Source organism: Marmota monax, unplaced genomic scaffold, assembly GCF_021218885.2.
Source record: "Marmota monax isolate L192 unplaced genomic scaffold, Marmota_monax_Labrador192_F-V1.1 WCK01_AAM20220418_F8-fsc00028, whole genome shotgun sequence".
NCBI classification, from domain to species: domain Eukaryota; kingdom Metazoa; phylum Chordata; class Mammalia; order Rodentia; family Sciuridae; genus Marmota; species Marmota monax.
In genome coordinates this window covers 7,716,153-7,741,114 of record NW_026694779.1, presented here as the reverse complement: position 1 = coordinate 7,741,114, position 24,962 = coordinate 7,716,153, and the positions used below count along the sequence as shown (strand labels likewise).

Genomic DNA, 24,962 nt, shown 5'->3' with positions numbered 1-24,962 from the left:
GGGATGGAGCCAGATCCTCCAGCATGTAAGAGAAGCTCTCTACCACTGAGCTACACCCCCAGTCTCCACCAACATTTTTTTTAGCATCATCTCCATTAAAAAAATTGCATTCATTTAAAATTCAGCTCCTCCTTCCACCTGATAAACATACTGATGGATGTAGCTCCAAGGACACAATTGGTGGGGTGGAGAATAGAACCCACAGCTCTTAAGAGGCACAGGTATGGAACAGAGAAGAGCCCATGACTGCTTTGCTCACCCCCACCCGGAACCCTCAGCCTGTTCTGGGTGGCATGCTGCACTACTCCAGGCTAGGCACTTGATTTCAAACCTTATCTAGATCGTAAAGAAGCCCAGGTTGCAAATATTAAGCTCTTAACTAGTACACCCTATTTCCTTAACTTACCTGGAGAACTTGAATTTACTTCAAGATTCCCATGAAAAAATTTACCAGGTGGATATGGATATGACTCTCCCACACTGATTCCGAGAAGTTAATGAACTTGCCCCAGGTCACACAGATAGAATGTGGTGGAGTCAGGATTTGAACCTTGGTCTAAATGGATCCACATTCAGAGTTCCCTCTGTTTGAGTGATCTACCACCGCTGTCCATCAGCTACTGATCCTATTCTGAATGATCTTCCACCTGGATAGACAGATTCTTTATAATGAAGAAGCAACATGGGCTGGGGTTATGGCTCAGTGGTAGAGCGCTCACCTTGCACGAGCGAGGTTCTGGGTTCAATCCTCAGCACCACATAAAATAAATAAGTGAAATAAAGATATTTTAAAAATTGTGTTTAGGGCTGGGGATGTGGCTCAAGCGGTAGCGCATTCGCCTGGCATGCGTGCGGCCCGGGTTCGATCCTCAGCACCACATACAGACAAAGATGTTGTGTCCGCCGATAACTAAAAAATAAATAAAAAAAAATTGTGTTTAAAAAAAGAAGTAACATATTAAAAAATATGGGGAAGGGGAATTATATTTGACATTAGAAGCTTTTTTGAGGTTATATATGTGTATTAAGTGTTTTTTTTCCCCTCTTTAAAATAGTTCCAGGTTTTCAAAAGGAGATTTTACTGTTAAAAATGTCCAATTCTGCCTAGTGTGGTGGCAGACACTTGTAATCCCAGTCTCTCAGGAGGCTGAGGCAGGAGGATTTCAAGTTCAAGGCCAGCCTCAGCAACTTAGCAAGGCTCTAATCAACTTAGCAAGACCCTGCCTCAAAATAAACATAAAAAAGAGAATGTAGCTCGGTGGTAAAATGCCCCTGGGTTCGATCCCCAATACCTCCCTCTACCCAAAACGTCTCATTTTAGCTCTTATGTTTGTGTTTTTGCTTACCTGTGAATAAAGACTTATGGACACATGCAAAAAAAATAAATAAATAAATCCTATCTTGCAACCCAGAACTCATTGTTCAGTGAATTTTGATACATACAAGAAGTAATGTTATGAAAAAGAAGAAAAATGGGCAAGATCCTGGATTCAATCCCCAGCATCACAAAAAGAAAGAAAGGAAAGAAGAAGCCCCACTTTTTTCAAGGTCTCTTCAGGTCGGCATATTTAAAAAAAGACTTCAACTTGTCACTCAGCTCTCACTTCGCATGAATCATAACAGACTCTACATGGGGAAACAGCCTAGTTCTAGGAACTGGTAATAGAAGCTGAGGTTTGTCACCTTCCCAACCGCGTTTCAAATCCCACTTGGGTGTTCGTTTGGGCCCCATGTGATGGTGCACCCTTGACCCAAGGAGAACTGAACAACTGGACTGTGGCTACCTCCGGAAAGAGATGCCCACATCACAAAGACAGCTGCCCCTGTGGTCAGACCCCTGGCAGAGGCCAGAGAAGAGAAGAATCTTTAGGGGGTGGCTGATGCTATTCCTATATCAGGGGTCACAATATAATGATAACAATAACAGCAGCAGCTAATGTCCTTGGAACATATATCTATACTTATCTTACTGCTCTTGTTGCTGCTGTTACTATACCAATTAAGCCACTAGCCATCAAAGTACCCACTAAGAAGCCATTAAAGACCAGACTGTGGGGGCAAAAAGGCAGGTGTAACTCTTACTGATTGTGAGAGTCTGACAACTTAGTTAAATTTGCTTGGCCTTGCCAGGCATGGTGACATACGCCTGTAATCCTAGCAACTCAGGAACCTAACGTAGGAGGATCATGAATTCAAATCCAGACTCAGGATCTTAGCAAGGCCCTAAGCAACTTAGCAAGACCCTGTCTCTAAATTAAAATATTAAAAAGGCCTAGGGATGTGGCTCAGTGGTTAAGTACCCTGGGGTTCAATCCAATGTACCCCCTCAAACTGCTAGGCCTCAGTTTTCCTCATCTGTAAAATGAAGACAATAATATTATCTGTTCTATACAGTTGTTGGGATGATAAAACAGGACCTTGTATGTAAAGCATTTAATAGCATGTTTTTTGGCTTAGAGTGAGGGCCTGAAGCTTGGCAGTGATCAATAGCTGTTAGAAACAAGGAGTTGAGAAATTCATGTCAGCTTCACTGCCATTCTGCCATTTCTGAGCCTACAAGAAGAGCCAGCCTAGCCGGGTGGGGTGGCACATGCATGTAATCCCAGCTATGTGGGAGGCTGAGGCAGGAGGATTGCAAGTTTGAGGCCAGCTTCTGCAACTTAGCAAGACCCTGTCTCAAAATATCAAATAAACAGGACTGGGGATTATCTCCATGGTAGAGCACCTCTGAATTCAATCCCCAGCATTGTGGGGTGGAGGAACAGCTTTCTAGGGCCTTTTTCCCACCTGTACCCTGTAAGCACCTAGAAGAACCTGAACTTTCCATTAGCAATTACGTGGAAGGAAAAAGAAAGAATGAAAGAACCTCAAGGAATAAACCATGATTTCTTGCCCACGAACCAGAAAATGGAGCTCAGGTATCTTGCTTGGCAGATTTTTAGCTTGGCAGGGGCTTGCATGGAGGTGATGGGGGGACACAAGGAAGGAGGAAGAAATCTGTTTTTTGGATTTCATTTCTGCCTTGGATTGAGTACCGTACATATTTTCTCACCAGCAGGATCCAACAGATGGAAAAAAAAAATACTCAGACCTGTGCCTGACATGGTTCATGGCACCCTGCTCCAAGGCAGGGAGGAGGGATAAATAAATCAAAGTATTTGCTACCAGAGCCTTTCACAACTGAGAACACAACATAAATCTCTTCTGTAGGCTGGGCCTTGAAATAAGGTGAGAAACTGGAGCAAAATGAATATTCAGTCAGGAATGTTGGAGGCCAGGTTTTCTTAAGAGTTGAGTTTGTTTGGAGGAAATATTGGGAGACAGAAAAAGAAAAAAAAAGAGTTAAACTTGTCTATGGATCTGATTATATTATTTTTATTATTATTTTCATACTGGGGCCTGAACCCAGGGGAGCTTTACCACTGACCTACATCCTCAATCTTTTTATTTTTCATTTTGAGGCCAGGTCTTAGTAAGTTGCTCAGGGCCTTGCTAAGTTGCTGAGACTGGCCTCAAACTTGCAATGCTGCAATGCTCCTGCCTCAACCTCCTGAGTGGCTGGGATTACAGGTGTGCACCACCATACCTGGCACGATCTGATTATCTTTTATGACAAACCCCGTAACTCTGCTCTGAGATTTAGGATTCCTTCTCCCCATCCACCTTCCTGTCCACTGGCATATGTTGAGGGTACACCCTGCTCCAGGCTACACACCCCAGGGCCTGGGATCATAGATCTGACATAGGGCCTGTCCTCGGGAGGGAACACTCTCATGGGAGAGACAGACACTGAACAAATGATTCCACCAACATTGTCACAGATGCCAAGAAGGAAAGAGCTCAAACACATAAGGACAGGATTAGGTAAAGGCCACCCCACCTAGTTCAGGGACAGCCTGTCTGAGGAAGTGATAGCTGAAACAAGACCTGAAGGGTAAGCAGAAATCAGCCAAGCAAAGACTAGATGGTGGAGATGTGGGTGGGGGAGCTTCGCATTTTCGAGAAACAAGGAAATAGCCAGTGTGGCTGAAGCTTAAAGTGCAAAGGGTAGAGGGAGACGGTTTGGAGCAGATGAGGAGGGAAGGAGCCATGGCTGGCTCCCTTTCCTCTCACTTTATATGGCTCCCGTTCAGTTCTCACAGGTCCTTAGAGGGGAGCAGGCAGGCCTGCCCTACCTGTCAGGGGGCACTCCTTTGGCTCCTCCCAGAGCTCTGTATTCCCCAGTGGCCCTGTTGGCTCCTTGGGCCTCTTCGCACCATCTCCGGGGCCTCACGACTTTGTCCTGGGTGCTGAGCCCCACCCTCCCACCCCAGAGCACTGAGACCAGTGTGGTCCTTGCTCACAGATTTCAGGAGCATGGGTTTAGCTACTGTGTGATCTGGTTTCCTCTTCTGTGACCAGTACTGCCTGTGATCTTGGGTCCCAGTAAAGAAACCGAGTCCCACTTCCACCCAGTTTCAGTAACTGGTTCCTTCTTTCTGTGTCATTCATCATAGTGAGAGTGGCTACCTTCCAGAGGCCTTTAATCAGTTCATTTGACTGGGGTTGTTTCAGAGGCTGCTTGGTATCAAGTACTCGGGGGCACAAAACTAGACAGGCTCCTGCTCCAGAGCAGCCTACAGGTCCCCACTGCCCCTCACATCACTGAATGCTCACAAGCCCAAGTGGTAGAATTTTTCTTTTCTTTTCTTGTTTTTACTCAGAGGTACTTAAGCACTAAGCCACATCCCCAGCCCTTTTAAAAAACATTTTATTTAGAGACAGGATATCCCTAAGTTGCTTAGGGGCTCACTAAGTTCCTGAGGCAGGCTTTGATCTCATGATCCTCCTGCCTCAGCCTCCTGAGTCACTGGAATTACAGGCAATGCACCACCTGTAAAGGCACTTCTGATTGGTGGCTGAGCTGGGGTTTGAACCTCTCTGATCCCAAAGCCCAATTTCTTAACAAGCGCTCTCTGTTCCCTGTGCTCATCTGTGTGTGTGTGTGTGTGTGTGTGTGTGTGTGTGTGTGTGAGAGAGAGAGAGAGAGAGAGAGAGAGAGAGAGAGAGAGAGAGAAAATTTCTGGACATGTCCTAAGACTGTGATTTCTTTATAATTGGGGCCTTGTCTTGTGGGTGAAATCCTGCTCTTTACCCACCCGCTATCTTGTGACTGCACCTCATCTTCCTGTTCTCACATGTCCCATTGCATCTCCTAGTGTCTTTCTGTCCAGTCATCTATCAGCCTAGTTTCCTCTTATCACCATCTATCTCCCCAGTATGTGTCAGTCTTTGGAGCTCAGTTTCAGCTACGGCCTGAGGCCCAACCCATGGCTCTGAGGGCTTCCAGCTCTTCTCAGCCCACTCCACTCACGTGCTGCTGATCTTTAGATTCCCAGATGGATGATGGAGTACAGGGTGGAGGGAGAGTGCTGTGTCACCCTTAGAGCCACTGAAAGCCCTAAGGTCCTGCTAAGGCTTGTGACTTCAAGGAAATTATTTCTTAAACAGGATGGCACCATCCTTAGGGGATGTTAGCTTGTAAGCGTGCTTTTGGTTGTCACAAGGACTACAGGAATGTGGGGGTGGAGATGGGGAAGTCTCACATCCTAATGGCTTTGGAGGCCCATGTGAGTCAGGCTTGCTGGACAAAGAACTTCCCTGAGATCCCCAAGATTTAAAATGTCCTACCAGACACTTATACAAATGAAAAACTTATTTTTAATTTTCTGAACCTAGAGCCAAACTCTTTTTTTCCCCCACCTTCATTTAAATGACAAACACCAAGTTTCCTAGAGCGGCTACCACACTGCCAATGGAAGAATGGCTGTTTACCAAGGCTGGTCCGCCATTTTGGGAAATGTCATTAATTGGCAGCAGCACCACTCTTGGCATCTAAGTTGCTAGTGCCTTAGGGTTGTATCAGTCTTCACTTGTAGCTATTTCACTAATATTTAAAATATGCCTATTTCGCCACTATTTTGAACTAACAAATTTAAATCAGAAAGGTCAATAGTATCCAGTTGAATATGGTTTCACTGCTCTGAAATCCAGACGTACTCATCAAAAGTAGAGGTTCATTGGGCTGGGGATGTGGCTCAAGCAGTAGCGCGCTCGCCTGGCATGCGTGCGGCCCGGGTTCGATCCTCAACACTACATACAAAGATGTTGTGTCCGCCGAAAACTGAAAAATAAATATTGAATCTCTCTCTCTCTCTCTCTCTCTCCCAAAAATAAATAAATAAATAAATAAAGTAGAGGTTCATCTCCCTCCCTCCCTCCTCCACTCTCCCTCCCTCCCCCACTCTCCCTCTCCTTCCTGGCCACCATAAGCTGAGCAGCTCTCCCCTGTTGCCACATTCTACCATAACATTTTCCTCCATGTCAGGCCTGGAGAAATGGAGCTGGCTGACCATGGATTGAACCTCTGAAATTTTGAGCCCAAAATAGACTTTTACTCCTCTCAAAAAAAAAAAAAAAAAGGTGGTAAACATCTGACTAATTCACCATCTTCTTGTGTAGTCACTGTCATGCTTGAGCATTTTTATATTGATAGATATTAGACTGTAAAGTTTTTTTTTCCCTCAAAGTTAGGACTTTTATATTAACTTTTACAGTATAGATGTGTAGGTAGACTATAATATCTATGAATTTTAATTTAGCATAGTAAAGGCAAGGTTTTAAAAATATTTGTCTTAAGAAATGGGGCTTTCCTGCGCCGGCAAAGTAGAGGGAACTGTGACCACGCACAGAGCAGGCCCAGCGGCCTGCTGAGGGGCAAAGCCGCCCCCCACCCCCCGCGCCTGCCAGGTAGGGGAACTGTGACCACGGACAGAAAAGGCCCAGTGGCCCGCGGCGGGACAGAGCTTCCAATCACTCCTGCAAGGTAGGCGGGCCTGCGACCCACCGGCAGAGGAGGAGCAGCGACCTGCTGAGAGGCAGAGTCGCCCCCTCCCCCTGCGCCGGCAAAGTAGAGGGAACTGTGACCACGCACAGAGCAGGCCCAGCGGCCTGCTGAGGGGCAGAGCCGCCCCCCACCCCCCGCGCCTGCCAGGTAGGGGAACTGTGACCACGGACAGAAAAGGCCCAGTGGCCCGCGGCGGGACAGAGCTTCCAATCACTCCTGCAAGGTAGGCGGGCCTGCGACCCACCTGCAGAAGAGGAGCAGCGGCCTGCTGAGTGGCAGAGCCGCCCCCTCCCCCTGCACCAGCAAGGTAGAGGGAACTGTGACCACGCACAGAGCAGGCCCAGCGGCCTGCTGAGGGGCAGAGCCACCCCCCACCCTCCGCGCCTGCCAGGTAGGTGGAACTGTGACCACCGACAGAAAAGGCCGAGTGTCCCGCGGCAGGACAGAGCTTCCAATCACTCCTGCAAGGTAGGCGGGCCTGCGACCCACCGGCAGAAGAGGAGCAGCGACCTGCTGAGAGGCAGAGCCGCCCCCTCCCCCTGCACCGGCAAGGTAGAGGGAACTGTGACCACGCACAGAGCAGGCCCAGCGGCCTGCTGAGGGGCAGAGCCGCCCCCCACCCCTCGCGCCTGCCAGGTAGGGGAACTGTGATCATGGACAGAGCAGGCCCAGCGGCCTGCTGAGGGGCAGAGCCACCCCCCACCCCATGCCCCTGCCAGGTGACCACCGACAGAAAAGGCCCAGTGGCCCGCGGTGGGACAGAGCTTCCAATCCCTCCTGCAAGGTAGGCAGGCCTGCGACCCACCTGCAGAAGAGGAGCAGCGGCCTGCTGAGAGGCAGATCCGCCCCCTCCCCCTGCACCGGCAAGGTAGAGGGAACTGTGACCACGCACAGAGCAGGCCCAGCGGCCTGCTGAGGGGCAGAGCCACCCCCCACCCCCCGCGCCTGCCAGGTACGTGGAACTGTGACCACCGACAGAAAAGGCCGAGTGGCCCGCAGCAGGACAGAGCTTCCAATCACTCCGGCAAGGTAGGTGGGCCTGCGACCCACCGGCAGAAGAGGAGCAGCGACCTGCTGAGAGGCAGAGCCGCCCCCTCCCCCTGCACCGGCAAGGTAGAGGGAACTGTGACCACGCACAGAGCAGGCCCAGCGGCCTGCTGAGGGGCAGAGCCGCCCCCCACCCCTCGCGCCTGCCAGGTAGGGGAACTGTGACCACGGACAGAAAAGGCCCAGTGGCCCGCGGCGGGACAGAGCTTCCAATCACTCCTGCAAGGTAGGCGGGCCTGCGACCCACCTGCAGAAGAGGAGCAGCGACCTGCTGAGAGGCAGAGCCGCCCCCTCCCCCTGCACCTGCAAGGTAGAAGGAACTGTGACCACGCACAGAGCAGGCCCAGCGGCCTGCTGAGGGGCAGAGCCACCCCCCACCCCCCGCCCCTGCCAGGTGACCACCGACAGAAAAGGCCCAGTGGCCCGCGGTGGGACAGAGCTTCCAATCACTCCTACAAGGTGGGCGGGCCTGCGACCCACCGGCAGAAGAGGAGCAGCGACCTGCTGAGAGGCAGAGCCGCCCCCTCCCCCTGCGCCGGCAAAGTAGAGGGAACTATGACCACGCACAGAGCAGGCCCAGCGGCCTGCTGAGGGGCAGAGCCGCCCCCCACCCCCCGCGCCTGCCAGGTAGGGGAACTGTGACCACGGACAGAAAAGGCCCAGTGGCCCGCGGCGGGACAGAGCTTCCAATCACTCCTGCAAGGTAGGCGGGCCTGCGACCCACTGGCAGAAGAGGAGCAGCGGCCTCCTGGGAGGCAGAGCCGCCCCCTCCCCCTGCACCGGCAAGGTAGAGGGAACTGTGACCACGCACAGAGCAGGCCCAGGGGCCTGCTGGGGGGCAGAGCCGCCCCCCACCCCCCGCGCCTGCCAGGTAGGTGGAACTGTGACCACCATCAGAACAGGCCAGACCTGCAACCGAGAGACAGAACAGGCCCAGTGGCCTGAGGAAGGGTAGAGCCGCCCCCCCTCCCCCCCGCACCTGCAAGGTAGGCGGACCTGCGACCCACTGGCAGTACAGCCCCAGAGGCCTGCAGAGGGGCAGTGCCGCTGCCTGCACCTGCAAAGTAGACAGAACTGTGACCACCCACAGAACAAGCCTAGCGGCCCGCAGTGGGACAGAGCCGCCGCCCGCGCCTGCGAGGGAGACTTTGCAACTATACAAGACCAATATAAATATATAGGGGGAAAATTCAATAACACAACAGTTTCACTAAGTAGAAAGGAACGCAAACAGTATGAAGAGACAAGGAAAGAAAGGACCACAAGCAATGCAGGTCAACTCAACATTAGAAGAGGTAATAGCTGCAGCAGATGGAATGTCAGATAAAGAATTCAGGATATACATGCTTCAGATGATCTGGAGTCTCAAGGAAGACATCAGACAGCAAAATCAGACAATGAAAGATCACTTCAACAATGAATTACATAAACAAATCCAAGAAGCAAAAGATCAACTACACAGGGAAATAGAGGTTATAAAAAACAAACAAACAGAAATCCTAGAAATGCAGGAAGCAATAAGCCAACTTAAAAACTCAATTGAGAATACTACCAGCAGAGTAGAACACTTAGAAGACAGAACATCAGACAATGAAGATAAAGTATTTCAACTTGAAAAGAACATAGACAGCTCAGCAAGACTGTTAAGAAACCATGAGCAGAACATCCAAGAAATATGGGATAACATCAAGAGACCAAATTTAAGAGTCATTGGGATACAGGAAGGGACAGAGTTTCAAACCAAAGGATTGAGCAATCTATTCAATGAAATAATACGAGAAAACTTCCCAGACTTGAAGAATGAGACAGAACCCCAAATCCTAGAAGCCTACAGGACGCCGAATGTGCAAAATGATAAGAGACCCACACCTAGACACATTATAATGAAGATGCCCAACATACAGAATAAGGAGAGAATTTTAAAAGCTACAAGAGAAAGGAAGCAGATCACATTTAGGGGTAAGCCAATCAGGATAACAGCTGATCTTTCAACACAGACTCTGAAAGCTAGAAGATCCTGGAATAACATATTTCAAACACTGAAAGAAAATGGGTTCCAACCAAGAATTGTGTTTCCAGCGAAATTAAGCTTCAGGATGGAAGATGAAATTAAAACCTTCCACGATAAACAAAAGTTAAAAGAATTTGCAGCTAGAAAACCATCTCTTCAAAACATCCTTGGCAAAACATTACAGGAAGAGGAAATGGAAAATAACAATGAAAACCAACAGTGGGAGGTAGGACACTAAAGGGGGGAAAATAATCAAAGAGGAAAACAAACCATGTTTAGTAACATAAATAAACAAATATGGCTGGAAGAACAACCCATATCTCAATAATAACCCTAAATGTTAATGGCTTAAACTCACCAATCAAGAGACACAGGCTAGTAGAATGGGTCACAAAACAAGACCCAACAATATGCTGCCTACAGGAGACGCATTTGATAGGAAAAGACATACATAGGCTGAAGGTGAAAGGTTGGGAAAAATCATATCACTCATACGGACTTCGGAAACAAGCAGGAGTATCCATACTCATATCAAATAAAATAGATTTCAAGCCAAAGTTAATCAAAAGGGATAAAGAGGGATACTACATACTGCTCAAGGGAACCATACACCAACAAGACATAACAATCATAAATATATATGCCCCAAACAATGGTGCAGCTATGTTCATCAAACAAACTCTTCTCAAGTTCAAGAGTCTAATAGACCACCATACAATAATCATGGGAGACTTCAACACACCTCTATCACCACTGGACAGATCTTCCAAACAAAAGTTGAATAAGGAAACTATAGAACTCAATAACACAATTAATAACCTAGACTTAATTGACATATATAGAGTATACCACCCAACATCAAGCAGTTACACTTTTTTCTCAGCAGCACATGGATCCTTCTCAAAAATAGATCATATATTATGTCACAGGGAAACTCTTAGACAATATAAAGGAGTAGAGATAATACCATGCATCCTATCTGATCATAATGGAATGGAACTGAAAATCAACGATAAAAGAAGGAAGGGAAAAGAATACATCACTTGGAGAATGAACAATAGGTTACTGAATGATCAATGGGTTATAGAAGACATCAAGGAAGAAATTAAAAAATTCTTAGAGATTAATGAAAACACAGACACAACATATCGGAATCTATGGGACACATTGAAAGCAGTTCTAAGAGGAAAATTCATTGCTTGGAGTTCATTCCTTAAAAAAAGAAAAAACCAACAAATAAATGATCTCATACTTCATCTCAAAATCCTAGAAAAAGAAGAGCAAAACAACAGCAAAAGAAGTAGAAGGCAAGAAATAATTAAAATCAGAGCTGAAATTAATGAAATCGAAACAAAAGAAACAATTGAAAAAATTGACAAAACTAAAAGTTGGTTCTTTGAAAAAATAAACAAAATCGACAGACCCTTAGCCATGCTAGCGAAGAGAAGAAGAGAGAGAACTCAAATTACTAACATATGGGATGAAAGAGGCAATATCACAACAGACACTTCAGAAATACAGAAGATAATCAAAAATTATTTTGAATCCTTATACTCCAATAAATTAGAAGATAGTGAAGGCATAGATAAATTTCTTAAGTCATATGATCTGCCCAGATTGAGTCAGGAGGATATAGACAACCTAAACAGACCAATATCAATTGAGGAAATAGAAGAAACCATCAAAAGACTACCAACTAAGAAAAGCCCAGGACCAGATGGGTATACAGCAGAGTTTTACAAAACCTTTAAAGAGGAACTAATACCAATACTTTTCAAGCTACTTCGGGAAATAGAAAAAGAGGGAGAACTTCCAAATTCATTCTACGAGGCCAACATCACCCTGATACCTAAACCAGACAAAGACACTTCAAAGAAAGAAAACTACAGACCAATATCTCTAATGAACCTAGATGCAAAAATCCTCAATAAAATTCTGGCCACTAGGATACAAAAACTTATCAAAAAAATTGTGCACCATGATCAAGTAGGATTCATCCCTGGGATGCAAGGCTGGTTCAATATACGGAAATCAATAAATGTTATTCACCACATCAATAGACTTAAAAATAAGAATCATATGATCATCTCGATAGATGCGGAAAAAGCATTTGACAAAGTACAGCATCCCTTTATGTTCAAAACTCTAGAAAAACTAGGGATAACAGGAACATACCTCAATATTGTAAAAGCAATCTATGCTAAGCCTCAGGCTAGCATCATTCTGAATGGAGAAAAATTGAAGGCATTCCCTCTAAAATCTGGAACAAGACAGGGATGCCCTCTCTCTCCACTTCTGTTCAACATAGTTCTCGAAACACTGGCCAGAGCAATTAGACAGACGAAAGAAATTAAAGGCATCAAAATAGGAAAAGAAGAACTTAAATTATCACTATTTGCAGATGACATGATTCTATACCTAGCAGACCCAAAAGGGTCTACAAAGAAACTATTAGAGCTAATAAATGAATTCAGCAAAGTGGCAGGATATAAAATCAACACGCATAAATCAAAGGCATTCCTGTATATCAGCGACAAATCCTCTGAAATGGAAATGAGGACAACCACTCCATTCACAATATCTTCAAAAAAAATAAAATACTTGGGAATCAACCTAACAAAAGAGGTGAAAGACTTATACAATGAAAACTACAGAACCCTAAAGAGAGAAATAGAAGAAGATCTTAGAAGATGGAAAAATATACCCTGTTCATGGATAGGCAGAACTAACATCATCAAAATGGCGATATTACCAAAAGTTCTCTACAGGTTTAATGCAATGCCAATCAAAATCCCAACGGCATTTCTTGTAGAAATAGAGAAAGCAATCATGAAATTCATATGGAAAAACAAAAGACCCAGAATAGCAAAAACAATGCTAAGCAGGAAGGGTGAATCAGGCGGTATAGCGATACCAGACTTCAAACTATACTACAGAGCAATAGTAACAAAAACAGCATGGTACTGGTACCAAAACAGGCGGGTGGACCAATGGTACAGAATAGAGGACACAGAAACCAATCCACAAAACTACAACTACCTTATATTTGATAAAGGGGCTAAAAGCATGCAATGGAGGAAGGATAGCATCTTCAACAAATGGTGCTGGGAAAACTGGAAATCCATATGCAACAAAATGAAACTGAATCCCTTTCTCTCGCCATGCACAAAAGTTAATTCAAAATGGATCAAGGAGCTTGATATCAAATCAGAGACACGCCGTCTGATAGAAGAAAAAGTTGGCTACGATCTACATACTGTGGGGTCGGGCTCCAAATTCCTCAATAGGACACCCATAGCACAAAAGTTAATAACTAGAATCAACAAATGGGACTTACTCAAACTAAAAAGTTTTTTCTCAGCAAAAGAAACAATAAGAGAGGTAAATAGAGAGCCTACATCCTGGGAACAAATCTTTACTCCTCACACTTCAGATAGAGCCCTAATATCCAGAGTATACAAAGAACTCAAAAAATTAGACAATAAGAGAACAAACAACCCAATCAACAAATGGGCCAAGGACCTGAACAGACACTTCTCAGAGGAGGACATACAATCAATCAACAAGTACATGAAAAAATGCTCACCATCTCTAGCAGTCAGAGAAATGCAAATCAAAACCACCCTAAGATACCATCTCACTCCAGTTAGATTGGCAGCCATTATGAAGTCAAACAACAACAAGTGCTGGCGAGGATGTGGGGAAAAGGGTACACTTGTACATTGCTGGTGGGACTGCAAATTGGTGCAGCCAATTTGGAAAGCAGTATGGAGATTTCTTGGAAAGCTGGGAATGGAGCCACCATTTGACCCAGCTATTCCCCTTCTTGGTCTATTCCCTAAAGACCTAAAAAGAGCATGCTACAGGGACACTGCTACATCTATGTTCATAGCAGCACAATTCACAATAGCTAGACTGTGGAACCAACCTAGATGCCCTTCAATGGATGAATGGATAAAAAAAATGTGGCATTTATACACAATGGAGTATTACTCTGCATTAAAAAATGACAAAATCATAGAATTTACAGGGAAATGGATGGCATTAGAGCAGATTATGCTAAGTGAAGCTAGCCAATCCCTAAAAAACAAATGCCAAATGTCTTCTTTGATATAAGGAGAGTAACTAAGAACAGAGTAGGGTCGAAGAGCAGGAGAAGAAGATTAACATTAAACAGGGATGAGAGGTGGGAGGGAAAGGGAGAGAGAAGGGAAAATGCATGGAAATGGAAGGAGACCCTCAGAGTTATACAAAAGTACATACAAGAGGAAGTGAGGGGAAGGGGAAAAATAATATAAGGGGGACAAACGAATGTCAGTAGAGGGAGCAGAGAGAGAAGAGGGGAGGGGAGGGGAGGGGAGGGGAGGGGAGGGGAGGGGAGGGGAGGGGAGGGGAGGGGGGATAGTAGAGGATAGGAAAGGCAGCAGAATACAACAGACACTAGTATGGCAATATGTAAATCAATGGATGTGTAACTGATGTGATTCTGCAATCTGTATATGGGGTAAAAATGGGAGCTCATAACCCACTTGAATCAAATTGTGAAATATGATATATCAAGAACTATGTAATGTTTTGAACAGCCAAAAATAAAAAATTAAAAAAATTAAAAAAAAAAAAAAATAAAAAAAAAAAAAAAGAAATGGGGCTTTGAAAGTATGGAGATTCCTCAGAAAACAGAATGGAACCACCATTTGACGCAGTTATCCCACTGCTCAGCTTATACCCAAAGAACTTATAATTAGCATAGTGCAATGACACAGCCACATCAGTGTTTACAGCAGCTCAGTTCACAAAAGCTAAGCTGTGGAACCAACCTAGATGCCCTTCAATAGATAATGGATAAAGAAATGTGGTTCATATACACAATGGAATATTACTCAGCCAGAGAAGAACGAAATTATGGTATTTGCTGGTAAATGGATGGAACTGGAGATTATATGCTGAGTGAAATAAGCTAATCCCCCCAAAACCAAAGGCTGAATCTCTCTCTGATATAGGGATTCTAACATGCAATAAGCAAGGGGAGGGAGGAAAGGAGGTCCACCATATTGAACAGGGGGGAATGGGAGTAAAGGGGTAGGGTTGGGAATAGGAAAGACAATAGATTGAATCAGACATAACTTTCCCATGTTCATATATGAATACACAGCCAGTGTAACTGCCTATCATGTACAATCACTAGAATGGGAAATTATACTTCATGTATGTATGACGTGTCAAAATACATCCTACTGTCATATATAACGAAAAAGAACAAATTTTAAAATTTTTTAAAAAAGAAATGGGGCTTTGACAGAACTAAGAACTGTCATTTTAAGGAGATGAAAAAGACTTCTAGTGTATGAGCCATAATTTGTACACTAAAATACAGGATGATGCCATGGATGCCTCTTTGGCAACCAAGGACTTATTTTACTGGGGATTGCTGCTCTCAAGATGTTGGTTCTCTTCCCTTGGAAGGTTTATTTGCCTCCCTCTTACCACTTGAGAATTTTCTAGGGTTTTGCACATTGCAGAAGATTGTGATTTTTAGAGACTGCACAGTTTTTCAGAGCAAGTTCTCATGACCATGGTGGGTGATCAAGCTGGATGACGATCTTCTTGGTTACCAAGTAGTGAGATCCTTGAGGTTCTATCCCTCTTTGCCTCCCCATTCCCTGCAGGTAGAACATGGTGTACAGCAAGTGCTCAGTGTGAATTGAATAGAATTTTGCCAAATATGCAATATGGACTTGGTATAAGAAGCCCGAATTAATGCTTGTCCATCATACTGAATTAAAATAATTTAGACGTGTGTACTCAAGAAGAAATTGGAACCTCCTTCCCTGGGTTTTTGTAAATATATGGTACAGCCTGGGTATAGTCCAATCAGAGTAGATGGGACCAGTTGGAAAGCCCACATTGGTGCATTCTAGCCGAATAGTCCCCTCTGTCTCCTTGGGTCCCACTTCCCACAGGTAACTATGAGGAATAATGATGAAATTTGAAAATTCTTCTCTCTTTATAGCAAACATCATTAAAATTTGGTAAACACTGGGGCTGGAGTGCTGCAGTCCAGCTGCAGCAAAATAACCTGGGGTGGGGGGGACGAGCAACTTGTGTACATTGATACAGCAGGAGTGGGAGCCGTTTATTGTAGGACCAGAGGGGTATATATACATTACACACAGCTTATCTTAATTAATATAAACTAGATACAGCAGTCAACCAATAAGGAATCTCCACACTTAATGGCTCACTGGCATTACTTCACAAACCAGTCCCTCGGCAAAATGCCAGGCACCATCTTGACTTGTTTACAGACTCTAGCACTGGAGTTGTAGCTTAGTGGTAGAACACTTGCCTAGCACATTTGAGGCGCTGGGGTTTGATCTATAGCACCATATAAAAAAATAAATAAGCAAAATATTTGTCAATCTACAACCAAAAAATTTATATTATATGCATATAATATATAAATTAAATATATATATATTTAAATTTAGTAAATATTTCTCCAGACTTAAGATGTGTCAGTGGGAGGTGGGCAGATGAGAAAGGGGGATACTCATGGAGAATGAGAGGTATTTTTTTTTTATGAGAGGTATTTTAATGTATTTATTCAGTTATTTAAAAATGAGATTAGGTCACAATACTATTCTACAGTGTGCCCTTTCCATTCCTATGTCTTAGCCCATTTAGAACCACTTTGTGATCAAGGGCTTTGAGTACTCACTATGCAAGAAGTTCCAAAGCAAGAATACTAAAGATGGCTGAAGAAAGGAATGCGTTACCAAGGGGAGGGGGTAATTTTAATGGGAGAAATAAGTCTGCAGATATAGGAGTTCTTGAATGCCTTTTCTTTCCTCTTTTATTTATTTTTTGGGGGACCAGGGATTGAATCCAGGGGTGCATAACCACTGAGCTATATCCCCAGCCCTTTTTGAAATTTTTCTATGTTGAGACAGGGTCTCACTGAGTTGCTTAGGGCCTTGCTAAAAGTTGCTGAGGCTAGGTTTGTACTTGCAATCCTTCTGCCTCAGCCTCCCCAGCCACTGGGATTTACAGGCATGTGCCATGGCGTCTGGCCTTCCTTCTTTTTAAACCTACTAGAAATTTGGATATGGTTGACCCAAGTCCAAATTCTAGTGGGGAACAAGAGCTTAATGTCTTATGCAGGAGACCGATTTGTTCACTAGTGAACGGATAAGGAAACAGCATCACTTACAACTGCGGTCAATGTTCTGAAAAATATACTTGAAGGCTAGACACCCAAAGCAGAAGACCACTTTAGGAAGAAGGTTTCTCTGAGGAGGTGAGTCCTAAATTGAGACTTGAGTTTATGCAAAGGCCCTGGAGTAGGAGAGAGCTTAGAGTGTTTGAAAAAAAAAAAAAAAAAGAAAGGAAATAAGGAATTTAAATGTATACATTTATAGCAATTTTATAGAATAGGAACCAGATAAAGAACAAGTCTGATAGGCAGAGGGGTCATGGAAGCAAGCGTTCCTTTTTTGGATAAATTCATTTTGAGACGCCTATTTGACACTCCAGAGGGATATGGAGCAGAAGCTATAGTTCCAGAGATGGGTTTAATCCAGAGATGTAAATTTAAGAGTAATATATAGACATAGATATATTTATAATTTTTATCTTTATTTAAAGGTATATTTACAGCCACAGGAGCTGACATCAGAGAGTGGCTCTAAGTTCCAGCTTTTAAACATATTTTCTGCAAAGTTTCTGAGGCATAAGAAAAAGGATTTCCAGAGAGGAAAGAAGGAAACGAGAAGACACCATTCAAATTTCACCCGTAGGCTTTGTCTTGCAACTGAAACCATTTTTACGGGTACAGATTTATGAGACATGGGACACGCACTCCCCCTGCTGGTCATTATTTATCATTTTCCAACTTGCCATTCTGGGTGAAAAAGAAGTTTCTTGTTCCTCATGAGTACCCATCGTCCCCAACTTATGATGGCTCAATTTAGGATTTTTTAAAAATTACACCATGGTGTGAAAGTGCTACACATTCAGTAGAAACCATACTTTGAATTCTGATCTTTTCCTGGGCTAACCAGATGGGTAAGATACTCTCTCTGGTGAGGGTGGGCTGTCTTTTGATCACAAGGGAAAGCAACCTAGGCTCTACAATGTGCTATATTGATAAGCTGCAATGTTCGGGGGATTAGGTATATTGCATAAATTGATATTTTCAATTTACAAGGGGTTTATGGGGGACATAACCTCGTTGTAAGTTGAAAAACATCTATATAAGCTTGCATGGGAACACCATAGAAAAAGGGTCAAGCGGGATAAGGTGGCCCATGCCTGTGATCCCAGGAGCTTAGGAGGCTGAGGCAGGAGGATCGCGAGTTCAAAGCCAGCCTCAGCAAAAATGAGCCACTAAACAACTCAATGAGACCCCGTCTCTAAATAAAATGCAAAATAGGGCTGGGGATGTGGCTCAGTGGTCAAGTGCCCCAAGTTCAATCCCTAGTAAACCCCCCACCCCCCAAAAAGAAATAGGGTCAAGGCAAGGTTTCTTCTCCCAATAGCTGAAAGTTTCTCACTAGGAATATTAGTGTTACTGTGGGTGTGGTAAAATAGTGGGAAGAAACTGGGCTAGAACAGAACAGAGAGACAGAGATTTGCACTGATCTTTGCTTAAGCAAATAATCAAGTCTCAGCCTCCAGACTCTGGAGCAGCAGATCCAATAAAACTTTCTGGATGATGGAAATGTTCTATATCTGTATTGTTCAGTATGGCAGCTACTAGTCACATGGCTGTTCAACATGGCTGTTTAACACTTGAAACATAGCTGTTGTGACAAAGGAACTGACTTTGTTTTTCAATTTTTTTTTTTTGTAGTTGTGGATGGATAGAATGCCTTTATTTTATTAGTTAATTTTTATGTGGTGCTGAGGATTGAACCCAGTGCCTCACACATGCTAGGCAAGTGCTTTGCCACTGAGCCCAAGGAATTGACTTTTTAAATTACTTTTGAGTTTAAAGAGCTACCTATGGTAATGGCTTCTGTATTAGACAACATGGTTCTAGAGACTCGGTTTCCTCATCTGTACAATGGGGACAACAGCACATACCTACAAGGTTCTGTGCCTGCAGGTTGAAATAGTTTGGGAAAACATCTAGCCCGGTGTGTGATGACAACAGGCAGTCGAGAAACATGAATTTGGAATATACAGAGTGTGGAATGAGTAGAACATTCCACCCACACTCGTCCACCTATCACTAAAGTTTTCATTAATCTCCTGCTGTGAATTCAGAAGAAAAAAATAGGGACTATGCATTGATATTACAAGTCCGGTTTTCTTAAAAACATCCTGCTTGGAATGAATCAGTCGATATGGTGTTTTGTATCCCCCTCCTCCTTTCTGAGATAGGAGACTGTATTGGCTTATGGTGAGAAAGTCATCAATGAATAATCAAAGGCAAAGCCAAGCAGATGATAAATCTTGGCTTCCGTCCTGTGAAGCCTCCCACCAAGCAAAGCTGAATAAATCTGTTTCGGGCTTAGCATATTTTCCAGGGTAATTGGTTGCAGTTTTCTCAGACTCTTTGATTGGTTAATTTTATCCTGGGCCTATTCCAAGCTAATAAAGCATCAAGTGTAGGAAGTCTCTGATTGCAGTTTAAGTTTCAGGGAGGGGAGCAGCGCATTCGCTCAACAATGCTGGGAACAAGAAAGCATTGCTTCTCTGTCCTGAAGGTCAACACCATCCAGGCTTCTGCAGTTTTCCGGGATGGTTTCCCTTCTCCTTGGAAGGGGCTGCAGGTGACTTACAGAAAGCATCACAAAATTCTATGTAATTAAACTAATGATGGCTGCATTGATGGAGGTTGTGAACATCTCAAACTGTGGGATTAAGAAGCTGTGAAGATAAACAAGAGGCACGCTCTAGAAATGGCACATAGTGTGGATTTAGAGCCAGGAGAGGTGGGTTCAAGTTCTGGCTTCTCCACCTCCACTGTGTGGCCTTGAGCAAGACCTTAACATCTCTGAGTCTCTCTCTACCCTTAACAGAGTGTTGAGAAGAAGAATTAGAGAGTGCCCACAATGGGGAAGGCACAGTGCCCAGAATGTCATCCTGTCATCATGAGGACCCCCCAAAGAGGGGTTATTGTCCTGCTGTCCCTTCCTCAATACCATGAAGCTATTCCTGTCCTGAGAGAGACAGGAATGCTTGACACAGCCTTTATGTTGTTCTTGGTTGCAATTTGTCCCTGCAATTCATGTCAAAGACCTCAGAATGTAACTGTATTTGGGTCTGGGGTTATGGCTCAGCAGTAGAGCACTCGCCTTGCACATGCAAGGCCCTGGGTTTGATCCTCAGCACCACATAAAAATAAATAAAATTAAAATAAAAGAAAAAAGAATGTGACTGCATTTGGAAGTAGAGTCCTTAAAGAGGAAACAAATTTAAAATGAGGTCATTAGGGTAGAACCTAGCCCAATACGACTACAGAATAAGAAGACATTTGGACACAGATAGGAAGGGAAGATCCCATGAAGACACGGGGAGAAGACAGCTATCAAAAGCCAAGGAGAAGAGACTCAGGAGAAACCGAACTTGGTGCCACCTCGAACTCAGAATTCCAGCCTCTGGAACAGCAAGGAAGTACGTTTCTGTTCTTAAAGCCCCTCTACCTGTGGTCCATTGTTATGGCAACCCCAGAAAACCAATACACCCACTCTGCCTGATATTCATTCATTCATTCATGCTTTTTTTTCAGAAAATAGTTTTTAGGCCAACTATGATCCGGGTTCTGAGGGTACACAGGTGAGCAGTGCAAAGTCCCCACACTCATGAAACCTATGTCCTAAGCCCACGCATAAGATGATTCCTACAGATAGTGCAAAGATCCCTGGTAGAAATGAGCTTGGGGGCGTTGAGAGGACGGAATGAAGACCTACATTGATGAATAGATTTAGTGAGAGAGGATGTGAGACATGCCTGGGGAGGCAGGCAGGGTGCACCCGGCTCACCAATCACATGTTTTTATGCTTGTTTGATTAATAACACGGATTAGAACTCAGTCCCACTGACTCCCTGGCCATGCTCCCTTCATGGACGTACCATATTGATTGATTCTTGTCAAGTGGATCCAGGGATGTTGTGGGTGATGCACCCCTAAGATCCTCCTTAAGGAAAGGATTATTATTTAAGTGTTGGGAGTGGTGCTGGAAGACAGCCCTCTGTGGTGGACTGCTCTGGGGATTACATTAGCTGGAGAAGATGGCCTTGTCCCAGGTCATGCTTCCTTCCTGCAGCCCATGTCCTATGCCAGACAGATGTGGCTGCTTAAAGACTGACTCCCTTGGTGCAGCTTCAGAGCTGACAGTGGGATTGGCGGAGACCTTGGATGACTACCTTGCAGATAGACTTCTCTGTGGGCCCAATCTTGTTCCAGTCCCTTCCCTTCCACCAGTGCTGTCCCCAAGAGCACTATCTCATGAACACCCATGCTGCTGCTGTCCTTTACAATATGTCCCTCCCAGGAGCCCCACTTCAACAACGTCCCTGTGGGAAATCAAGCACTGACAAACCAGCCAATGCAAAATATCTTCAAGGCTTTCACAGCAGAGGATGGCTGTGTGCTGGACAACCATGAAGTAAGGAGAGGTGGGCTATGACTTTCAAAGGAGTTCATAATTTCTCTAGCAGTGCTGGCTGTACCCATAGTCCTTTTGGAATGAATGGTTCCTTAGGCATGGGCCAGATAATCCTGCAAGAGTAGCTCTAGCTGACTGGACCATGGATATGAGGTGTCACCCAAAAGCTCAGGTGTGAGACAATGTAAGAATATTCAGAGGGGAAATGATTATTCTGAGAGCTATAACCTAATCAGTGGGTTAATCCACTTGAATAAATTAACTGGGTGGTGACTGAAGGCAGGTAGGGTGTGGCTGGAGGAGGGAGGTTACTGGGGACATTCCTTTGGGGTTTATATTTTGTACCTGGTAAGCAAAGCAGAGCTCTCTCTGCTTTCTGATCGCCATGTGCTGTGCTGCTTTCCTCTACCATGCCGTTCCGCCATGATGTTCTCCCTCACTTCAGGCCTAGAGCTATGGATCTGGCCATCTGTGGACGGAGACCTCTGAAACCATGATCCAAAATGAATCTTTCTTTTCTAAGTTGTTCTCATTGGGCCTTTAATCACAGTGATGAAAAGCTGACTAAAACATGGGGTCAGCTGTCAGTCCATGAGGTGATCTTCTTTAAGGTCACCTGTCTTTTGTAGCTTTTCCCTCCTAAGACATTAGCCTTTGCCTAGAATAATCTACAGGCCCCTTCTCCCCATCCCACCACTCCATTTGCCTGACAAATAACTATGCATCCTTTTTACCTTTGTCTAGAAGTCGCTGTGTAAAAGGCCCAATCCCTTAGCACTCTTTGATGGGATACACTTTGAGGTTTTCCTTCACACACTTGCCCCACTGTGTAAACCTCTATTAATAATGTTTAATTAGCTTTGTTTCCCCACTAGGCCAAAAGCAACTTAAGAGTCAGGTCTGGTTCTAGGTTGCTGGCCATTGTATTTCCAGCTCCAAGCACAGAGCCTCGGGCACAAGGAGTATGCAGTAGTATTTGTTGAATAATCAATAGATTTTTAAAATTATTATTGGATGGTGGCTGAATGAGCCAAATCAAATCTTTCTTTAAGTTGGAAAAATGCAGAGAGAGAAAGTCAGAGGCAATGAGGATTAGGGGGAAGCAGTCATTCTCTAATTGTGATCCAAGGGCCTCTGAAGGTGCCCTGAATTCTTCCAGGGGTCCACAAGCTCCAAACTATATTCATACTAATATGAAGGTATTATCACTCTCACTTTTTCATGAGTGTATAGAATATGAAATGTTCACTTTTCTTTGCTTTCTTCTATTCTTTCTTTTGGAGCTGGGGATCAAACCCAGGGCCTTGCCCATGCTTAGCAAATGCTCTGCCACTGGTACCACTACCCCAAAGCCCCAAAAAAGCTCATTTTGGTAGTTTTAGATCCCATATCATAAATGACCTTTAGAAAACTATCACTTGTTGGGGATGGAGGTGTGGTTCATGGCAGAGTGCTTTCCCAGCATGCACAATGCCTTGGGCTCAATCCCCAAGGCTGTAAAAATAAAAAGAAGATACCTGCTAGGTGCAATGATGCATGCCTATAATCCCAGCAACTTGGAGGCTAAGGTAGAAGAATCACAAGTTCCAGGCCGGACTCAGTAACTTAGTGAGGCCCTGTATCAAAGTAAGGAATAAAAATGGCTAAGGATATGGCTCAGTGGTAAAGTGCCCTTCTTCCACTTGTCAAGTTTTGGCATAGTATCATAAAAGAATATCTGCAACTCTGAACAGTCTGTTAAAATACCCGTCTCTTTTCCAACTACACATATCTCTGTGAGGCAGGATTATATTCACATAACCAAAATAGCATATGGCAATATACTACTGACACAGAGTTGTAAATGGGAATTCATCTATTTTCAATTAAGTCAGCCATTGTAAAGAGAATTGAAAAAATATAAGATGGTGCCAACAACCTGAATATATTATTTAGAAAAATATAGGTATTTTTCATAAAATGGTATTTATATTAACATATGCTGTATTTGTTATTAGTTTTAATATGGAACTATTTTGAAAATTATGATTGTTTTTAATTTCTAGTAGGGTAAATATTGATAAAAGTAATATACAAAGGACTTGGGCTATGGCTCAGTGGTAGAGGGCTTGCACTGAATGCATGAGGCTCTGGGTTCAATGCCCAGCACTGCAAAAATAATACTAGTAATAATGATGCACATAAACAGATGCTTTTAGGGGTCATCAATAAACTTTGGAAGTGCAGAAGAATCCTGAGAACAAAAAGTTTGAGAATACTGGGGAAGGTATGATTCAAAATTCTTTTGGCTATAAGAGACAAATTCAACTACAACAGCCATAAGCCAAAGCCAGTTTCTCTTCACCCCTCAGGCTTCTCCCCTCAGTGCTGGCACCAGGTCAGGCAGAAGCTCCAGGTTGACATCCCATCAGCTTAGCAATACCCGGTGCATCTTTTCCAAGGCCCAAAGGCAGACTCCCATTGGCCTGGCTCCTGGACTAAGACTATGACCCACCACGACTTGAGACCTTGTGTTCATCTCTGCAATGGTGAGTTTGTGCAGTATTTCTTGAATGAATCATGTAGACAGAGAGGGGTGGCTTACCAGAGGAAAAGCAGAACACGTTTGCCATGAGAAAGGAAAAGAATGTCAGATGCACAAACAATATAGCCACAGACTACATGATAACATTTTGGTCGGTAGTGGACCTGATATAAGAAAGTGGTTTTGGTTTGAGCTGGTGGGTTAGCTCAGTGATAAAGCCCTTTTCTAGTAGGTGTGAATCCCTGGGTTTGATCCCCAGCCCTGCAAAGACAGACAGACAGAAGACAGACAGATTAGATAGATAGATAACTAGATGTATTAGATAAATCAGATAAGATTGTGACATCAGTGCCAGCAAAACACATTATTCACATGTTTATGGTGATACTGGTGTAAATAGCCTACTATGCTGCCAATCATATAAAAGTGTAGTACATCCAATTAGATACAACAGATTAAGGCTTGACAATGACAATAAATGACTGACTTTTATTAAAATGTGTGATACAACTATGTCACTGGTTTATAAATTTACTATAGGATACTTTTTGTCATTATTTTAGAGTGTACTCCTTCTACTTACAGAAAAAGGTGAAGTCGGGTTTGGTGGCACCCGCCTGTAATCCAAGCCACTCAGGGGGCTGAGGCAGGAGGATAGTGAGTTGGAGGCCAGCCTCAGCAACTTGCCAAGACCCTAAGCAACACACCAAGACCCTGTCCCAAAATTAATTTAAAAGGGGGAGGGGGTGCTGGGGATGTTTCTCAGTGGTAAATTGCAACTGAGTTCAATATCTAGTACCAAAAAATAAGAAAAAATTAAAATAAGTTGGCTGTAAAACATTCTGCTATGTTTTGCTGGCAGTAGCCTCGTACATCTCA

The 24,962-nt window shown here is 44.1% G+C and overlaps 1 pseudogene; it reads left to right on the top strand.

Annotated features, from left to right (window-relative positions):
• Positions 1-1,321: 1,321 nt before the first annotated feature.
• Positions 1,322-1,456, top strand: LOC124079890 (small nucleolar RNA SNORA40; annotated as a pseudogene).
• Positions 1,457-24,962: the final 23,506 nt, after the last annotated feature.